Raw genomic sequence first — 8273 nt, forward strand, 5'->3', positions numbered from 1 at the left:
CAGGCTTTAGGTCTAGACAGGCCAGAGACTCAGTGCTGACCCTGTACAGGACCTACCTGACTTCCAAGCATTGGGTTTTACTTGTCGTGCTTGAAGTATGGAGCTACTTATATTCATTTGGTGCCAATATTTATAAAGTAGAAAGTCCTTAAGAGCCGAGGAACTTCTGGAGTCTCTTCACAATGACAGTTGTCACAATTCTGAGCTCCTAAGGGTTAGGTGTCACCATTGTGACATCAGGAGAAAGCAATTCAGGCCATTATTAGGTAGATGCTGTTGATAGCCTGGATAACAAGAGAAAATGGAAGCACAGATTGGTTATGTGATACCCCCAAGTTCACATGGGGTGGAGCTGGAAGAAGTGGGTTTTAGAATCCTGGCACTCTAAATCCAGAGTCAACATCCTAATGTCCACAGTGCTGTGGACAGGAGGTTCCTTAGGAGATGAGGTGGGTGGAGGAGGTGGTACAAGTACACGGGTACTCAGGGGAACTTCAGGTACTAGAACTAAGCTGCACGTGGGATGGGACAGACAAGTATACACCAGTGTGGGCTGACTGCAGTAGAGATGGGGAACACTTCTCTGTCTTTTGTTCACTCAGAAGGGAGGTTTCCTGATGGAAAACAACTCTGGTTCAAAGACCTACTGCAAAGCCTACCTGCATTATTGGCCAATCATGCCCTTGGCATGGTTGTGGTATGAGTATGATGCAGTCATTGAGTTTGATTTGTGTCTGTCCTGCCCTTTGTGCTGTCTCCACTAGTCCATCAGTCTGGCTCCCACGGTATGTCAAGGGCACACCATTCTTTTTAGGGAGGCTAAGTCACAGCCCAGTTCATAACCTGGACATGTGGCTCCATCTCCTCATCTGCTGTGGGAAGGCATATCCCTGGTGTGCAGACTAAAACGTGGTATCCATCTCTCTGGTATTAATATTAGCCCTGTAGGCATACAGAGGGGCTGGCTCTGCCCAGAGGCAGCTGGCAGGGAGCACAGAGGATTCTGATCCAGAGAGGCAGGAGACTGAATACTAATACTGTCAAGGACCCTGGGGAAGAAGTTAGCCTCTCCTGGCTTTGCTTTAATTATTAGCAAAAGGGGCCATGTACATCTCCTGACAAGGATTATGGGTAATTTCTTGAAATTACCTGGAGCAGGTCCAGGTATTAGGGAAGTGATTAAAGAATTGTAGCTCTAAGTTTTGGAGGTCCTGGTCCTGGTGTGCAGACATCATAATACTTAGCCTCTTAACCTTGCCTGGGATCAGAACCTGTCCTGGGGGCATTTGGTCAGCTCAGGTGGGTGATTGGAAACTGTGCTTGCAGAGCAAACAGGACCTCTATTAGCTTGGAACCAGGGCCTTTTCATTTAAGAGGATGCCGTGTTCTGCAAGTTAGATGTTCCAGGACTGGATACTTGTCACATAGCTCTTCAGTGCACCACCCGGAATGCAAACAGATTAACTGGATGTTTGAGTTGGCAGAGGGAAAAAAAAAAAAAAAAACGAAACAAAACTTGTTGCATCAGATTAACTGATCAGGCACTGACAGCATGCTCTTATCTAATGTATCCCAGGGGAATCGAGCTAGACTTTTGACTTATTGGTTCTGGGGACGCACAGGTGGCTGTTCACACTCTGAGCCCGCAGTGTAAATTGCTCTGGAATTGAATGGGAATGGAGCCCCTTTCCACTCACAATAGCTATATGTAGTCTCGCTGGGATGTGAAGGGAAGTGATTTCAATCACATGTTCTAAAAATGAACATGTTGGGGGTTTTCCAGTAAGGGTATTGTTAGGCCAGTTGTAACTGGTGAGCAAGGATCATTGAAACCTGGCAACTCCTCAAGGGCTGACTGGTAGCATCTCCCAGGAGATGACAAGGGAAGTGCCATGAGGGGCTGGGATGTGGGACTCTCTAGCTAGGCTTCTGGGATGTGGGACTCTCTAGCTAGGCTTCTGGGATGTGGGACTCTCTAGCTAGGCTTCTGGGATGTGGGACTCTCTAGCTAGGCTTCTGGAAGCTCATGTATTCACAGCACAAATGGATCATGGAAATCTCCTACTGCAGAGGTGGGGGAGGGGTCCCTGGGGAGGTGACTAAGGCCAATATTCAGCAGTCAACTGATCTCTCTAAGGCCTGGGCCTTCATCAAAGAGGGAGGGGGGCAGGCTCAGAAGGACCAACCCTGAAGCAATTAGGGGCAAGTAGCCTTGCATACCCGACTCAAGGGCTGCCTGCCATATTTGAGACAAAGCAACCTGAAAGAAGAGGGGAGTGTGTGGGGGTGTAGGAGAGTTGTAGGACTCCTGTCCCTCTCACTGCTAAGTGAGTGGTCTTTGGCAGGCAGCTCTGTGGAGGGACTTGTCTCAGGCAGGAGGGAGCATTCTCACACAGAGGGACAGCATCTGCAGCCACAGAGACAGACTCGCTTTGTTGAGGGAGCAGCTGTAGACCACTTGCTCACTGGCCTGGGCTAATCCCTCCTTTGAGTAGGAACTGGAAGCCAGGATGCTAAAATAATGGAGACAGGAGAGGCACCATGCCATGCTCAGTGCCTCCTGAGTGAAACAGTAACATCTTGATATGAGCCCAGTGTGCTGTACTCTCTCTTCACCGCCTGAAGTCCCCCCCTTACACAAACACACACACACACACACACACACACACACACACACACACACACACACACAGGCTCAATATCATTATAGCAATCCATCCCTGAGGGCCTTTTTGTCTCACTGGCACCTGCTCCTGTTCTTTGTAGTTTCCAGGGCCAGAATGGAGCAGTTCAGACTGGACAGAAGCCATGCAAGCCCAGCCACTCTGATGGGATCTCAGTCCATTAGATTGCCATTCCTGACCCCTGTATAGGGCAACAGCCTATCCTATTGGCAGCGGAGCAAAGCCAAGGACCCCTGGGTGCCTGCTTGTGAGCACAGGTTGGGGGTGGTTGGAAGAGTCAGGAGATGTTCTCCAAAGCTGTAGAAGAAGCTGGATGCACATCTACCACCCATCCAGAGAGGAAAGAAATAGGTCAGAAGTACAGAAGTAACACTTCCTATAACCCTGTAGAGAGGCCAATGGGGAAGGGGCACATTCCATTCCTGGTGTAGGGGTGCTGTTATTTGAAGAGCAGACCCACCAGCAACATCTCATTTAATCTTCACTGCAGCAGGTGTGATCATTCCAAGGCTTGGAAGAGTTAACTGAGCTCCCTGGTGAGTGGCAGCTGGGATGACAGACTGCCTTTTTGGTGTCCTGGCTCCCAGCACAGGAAGAGCCTTCCTGAGGAAAAGGCCCAGGCCTCTCTAGAGCAGCACCTCCTCTGTGGGAGGACTGAGTACTTACTAGACTTTTCTGCTGTTGTCATACTCTTTCCCTGGAGTCTGAAGTCTCTCAGAACTGGAGTCAACCCCCATACTTCTTGGCTGACAGTCCTGATGCTCAGGACCCTGGTAGGTCGTATGATTCCCATCTTAGTTCTCAAGAAGATGAGAGGTAACTCTTCCTGTGCACAGATGAGATCAGCCACTCCACCTGTGGGGCTTCAACACTACATGGTTCTCCAAGCTGACCCTGCATTCCCTTTAATCTCACTTTAAACCTCTAACACCATAGTTCTCAACCTGTGGGTCTTGACTCCCCGACAAACCTCTATCTCTGAAAAGATTTACATTATGATTCATTACAATAACAAAATTACAGTTATGAAGTAGCAACGAAAATAATTTTGTGGTTTCAGGTCCCCACAATGAGGAACTGTGTTAAAGGGTTGCAGCATTAGGAAGGTTGAGATCCACCACTGCAGCAAATTCCACGGGAACATCTAACCTGTGGCTGCTGATCAGTGAGTGGTCTTGGGAAATAGTGAGACTCAGTGCCTGAGTCTTGGGGACTTTCTTGGGAGGGGCCATATAGATTCTGCAGAGACAATATGCAGATCCAGGAAGCCTGCCAGCCACAGAGCAGCAACAGCTGGCCTGCCTAAGGCACATTTGCCTGGTAATTCTAATTTTTATTTGAATGCCCATCTGGCCCATCCCTGACATCACAGTGCAGCTGTGGTCTTGTTTTCCCTTCCTGTTGCATGTGCCCAGGGCATGGTCTTGCATTCACTCAGGGGCAGTTAAATGGCTCTGTGGGTGGCCTCACCCTGGTTAGCCTATGTATGGGACAGGTGTGGGTATAATGGGCAAAGCTGGAGCAATCAGGGAGGCTCTGGCTCTAGGTCAACACACCCTGTGGGAGGGGCATCTGCCAGGGAAGTATGGGAGCTGCTTCTCTGGTCTGAGGGAGGAGGCAACACCCTTGGGCAGACTGCTGCTGAAGTCCAGAAGAGGTTGCTTTGTGGTGGATTTAAGGGGTCACAGGACTCTTCATCAAGACCAAAGCAGGGTCAGTAGAGACCAAGGCACATTAAGCAGATATACAAAATGCTCAGCATTGCCAGCAAACAGGAGTTCTTGTTTCAAGACTCGAAAGTATGAAGTTCTCCTCATTATTCTGATTGCCCCCAGGTCCCGCCCTCTGCTTTTCCTCATCTCTTTTCTCCAATTTTGGTCCTGAATGGAAATCTCTATTCTGGCTGCTTGCTGGCTGTGTGTTATTGAAAACTTTCAGGAGTCTCTCTGAGACTGCACTTCCCCATTTGTTAAGTGGACCTAACATTCTCAGAGGCCACCAAACATCAGCACACTGTTGGTAAGAACAAAAGACTGGACATTTTACACCACAGAGCCCCCATAAGAACCTTTACAGGAATAGCATGTAAAATGGATGCCCGTGACACTCTATGACCCTCTAGATGAACCTTAGAAAGATGATGTGTGAGAAATAAAGAATTTTTCTTAAGATTTAAACACAATGAAACTATACATACATACATACATACATACATACATACATACATACATACTTGGTTTGGTTGCTTTGAGACAGGGTTCCTTAATGCCTGGAACCCAGTATGCAGACCATGCTGGCCTCAAATTCACAGAGATTCACCTATCTCTGCCTCTGGAGTGATGGGATTAAAGGCTACCATGCCCAGATCTTAACAATGTATTTTAAGGTCTCAATTTATGTGCAATAAAACCTAAAGACAGCAAGAAAATGGCAGGGGCTGGGTTTGGCCTGGGTGGTGGGAGGTAGGGGAGGGCAGACAAGGAGCACAGGACTATTTCTCTAATCCCCTCCAATGTTCTAATTCTTGGGGATAAATTCAAGCCTCCTTACCACATTGTTAAAACACGTGGTTGAGAGACAGAAGAATTCATGAAGACTCAAGCATGGATCAGTAAGGATAGTGTTTTAACTGAACCAAGGGTTATGAAGGTTCCCTGGATTTTGTGCACTGTAGTGCACAAATTCTGTTGTAGTGAACGCTAAGTGCATTGCACAAGAGAAAGTGCATCCCATCCTCCTAGGGGCCACCAGTCCACTAGGAATTCAAGAGATGACTGTCTGTAAGTAGGGGCTTTATCTTTGTCTCCACCAAGAAGAGGAGGGTAGAGAGTGAAGTCCAGATGGCCTTGCACAAAGCTTTACAAATTATCATTAAACAAAACAAACAAACAAACAAAATAGGTGGCAAAAAGGAAGCCTCAAAATCCCTGGGCCTAAACTTTGGAGAACTGGCGGGAACCACCATGGGAGCAGAGGCACTCCTGAATGTCTCTCCAGGGTGACTCATTATAATATTAAAACGGTGAAGATGTAAGATGTTAATGAACCGTGTGATGCATGAAGTTGTACCTAGAACTACATGTCACAGAGCCCAGACATTCGAAAGTCCTGTGCTATTAAAATGACTCAACTATGTGGTACAAACTCTACCCTTTGTGTGGCAGGGGCTGTTTGAGCCACTAACCTTTTTGTCTCTGCCTTGGCTCACTTCCATTCTTAGAAATGTATGTCCCTGTTTCTGCTGCTTCCCACCCATCTCTGTTCAATTCTCAGTTCCTGCACCCAAGAACCTAGCACCCCTCAGTGGTGCCCTGGAACCCAGATACTGATCAATATCCTATGTAGCTGGGTTCTCATTGCTTTGTTTCTTTGGGGTAGAGTCCCAAGTCACTCATCACATCCGGTTCCTTCGTCTCTTGTTCTGCTTCTGCCTCCTGAGACCAAAGCTTCCTGTCCCCCACACAGAGTGATAGAGAGTGGGCACTCCTGTACAGAAGCTTTCAGACATTAAGTGTCCCCTGCAGAAACTCTTTCTGTTTGCCCTGTGCTTAGCTGGGAGATAAAAAGAAAACATGGCTTGAGTCCTGAGACCCTTGAGTCCTTTTGGAGGCCCTCTCATAGGGGCCTGTGCGGCCTGTCCCTGTGCAAAAGGGAGATCGGCTAAGGTGATCTCTAGCAGTCTAGGAGGGCCACAGAGAAGGTTACCTGAGGTTGCCTCTGTGGTCTAATGGGAAAAACTTTGGACTTGGGACTGTAAAGCCTGGGGTATTGGTGGTTCCTCCTGTCACTGTGACTAAAATACTTCAAGAAACAATTTATGGGAACAAAAATTTTATTTTGGTTAATGGTTTCAGCCAGTCACAAAGGGACAAAAAGGATGAAGGCGAGGCTGTGTCCTCGGTAGCAGGAGGAAGTCCCTTAGCTTCCGTCCATGCTCACTCAGCTGCACACAATTCAGACATGACAAGGCATTTTATAGTTTGTGCCCCACCCATCCCCATCAGATAGATTGAGGGGAAGAGATACCAAAAAAAAAAAAAAAAAAAACAAAAAAAAACAAAAAAAAAAAAACCAGGCCTGGAAAGGAGGAGGAGTCTGTGGATGGGGAGTGGAGGGAGGTGCTTGTAAAATTTGATAGGCTCCAATCTAGGCACAGTGGTGCACACCTGTAGCTCAGGACTTGGGAGACAGGAGAAAGGGTTTTGAGTTCAAGGACAGTCTCTGTCTGATATATAACAGTTCTAGCCAGGCCATTCTGCCTTATACAGTGAGACCCTGCCTTAAAATACCAAAACAAACAAACAATAGTTGTGCTTGGCTTGAGAAAAAGCACCTCCCTTTTCTTAAAGAAACGACTTAGTCTGACCCAGTAACAAGATTCAGGTTAGGCCCGTGAGGCAGACAGGAAGCCTGAGTGAACACTACCAGTTATTTTCAAAATAGAGATAAACCTGACCACACATGATGTGCTGTGCATGGTGTTAAATTTCCTTATACCCAAAGAAAACTTATTATTCAGCCCTTGCATGTCTCCAAATACTCATTTTCCAGACAAGAAACAGAAATTTGACAGCTACTTAGGTCCGGTGCAGCTACAGAGAGTGACATAGTGAAAATGTGGGTGAAGAATCCAGGAGAGGGGGTGGAAGTAACTGACAGAGGTGGGAGTGGCCCACTGACACAGACAGGAAGTCCCACATCCTGTCTGGGGTCACACCGGCCTGTCTCATCAGAGGCGGGGGTGGTGCCTGTGGATTTGACCAGGCAGTCACTCTGAGACTTCCGTGTGCTATCTTTGCCCTCACTGAACCGCCACACTGCTGTCCTGGGGGCAGAGGGAACAGTCTGTCTGACTGGTATTTAACTGAGATAAAATCCTCACCCTGACGAGATGAAGGTCTGTGAGCTTTCACGTACTGGATGGGAACTGGCTAAGGGGAGGCTTTCAGGCCCCATCCATTATCACTTGAGGCAGCAAAATTCTGTTCTAGTTGAAACTGGGACCCGTTACCTCCCTTCCCCTATTGTGGTATATATTTAAACGTTGCTTGTCTGTGAGTAGGGAAAGGAATTTTACCTGTAGAAGTTTCTTTCTTTCTTTCTTTCTTTCTTTCTTTCTTTCTTTCTGTCTTTCTTTCTTTCTTTCTTTTAAGATGAGATACATGAAAGTGATTATAAATAGGAAAGGTTATATAAGTAGAAGTGATGTTTTATTCCTGCTGCCCATGGAGCAGCTGTAGGTGATGGTCTCTGATCTCATCTCCCTGGGAACCGATCTCCCTTCATGGGGCCTGACCCAGATCGGATGCTCAGGATGACATCTTACATAATACTCAGATAAACTTGAATACAGCTCCTCATCTCAGTTCTTACAGTGTTTCCTCCCAGACACTGTGCGTAGCTGACGATGTGAAGGAGAACGGCACAACTCATGCTAGGTCTCTGTCTTCCATGACTGGACAGTTCAGTGGAGTAGCTAAAAGGACAGAGCAGGTCTTCCCACTGAGTGAAATTTTCCTTACATCCTCACTGCATAAAATGCAGAAGGGGCAGTTTCAGCTGAAGCACAGGTAGAAAAAAGGAGAGGAG

This window comes from Phodopus roborovskii, unplaced genomic scaffold (genome assembly GCF_943737965.1).
Source record: "Phodopus roborovskii unplaced genomic scaffold, PHOROB, whole genome shotgun sequence".
NCBI classification, from domain to species: domain Eukaryota; kingdom Metazoa; phylum Chordata; class Mammalia; order Rodentia; family Cricetidae; genus Phodopus; species Phodopus roborovskii.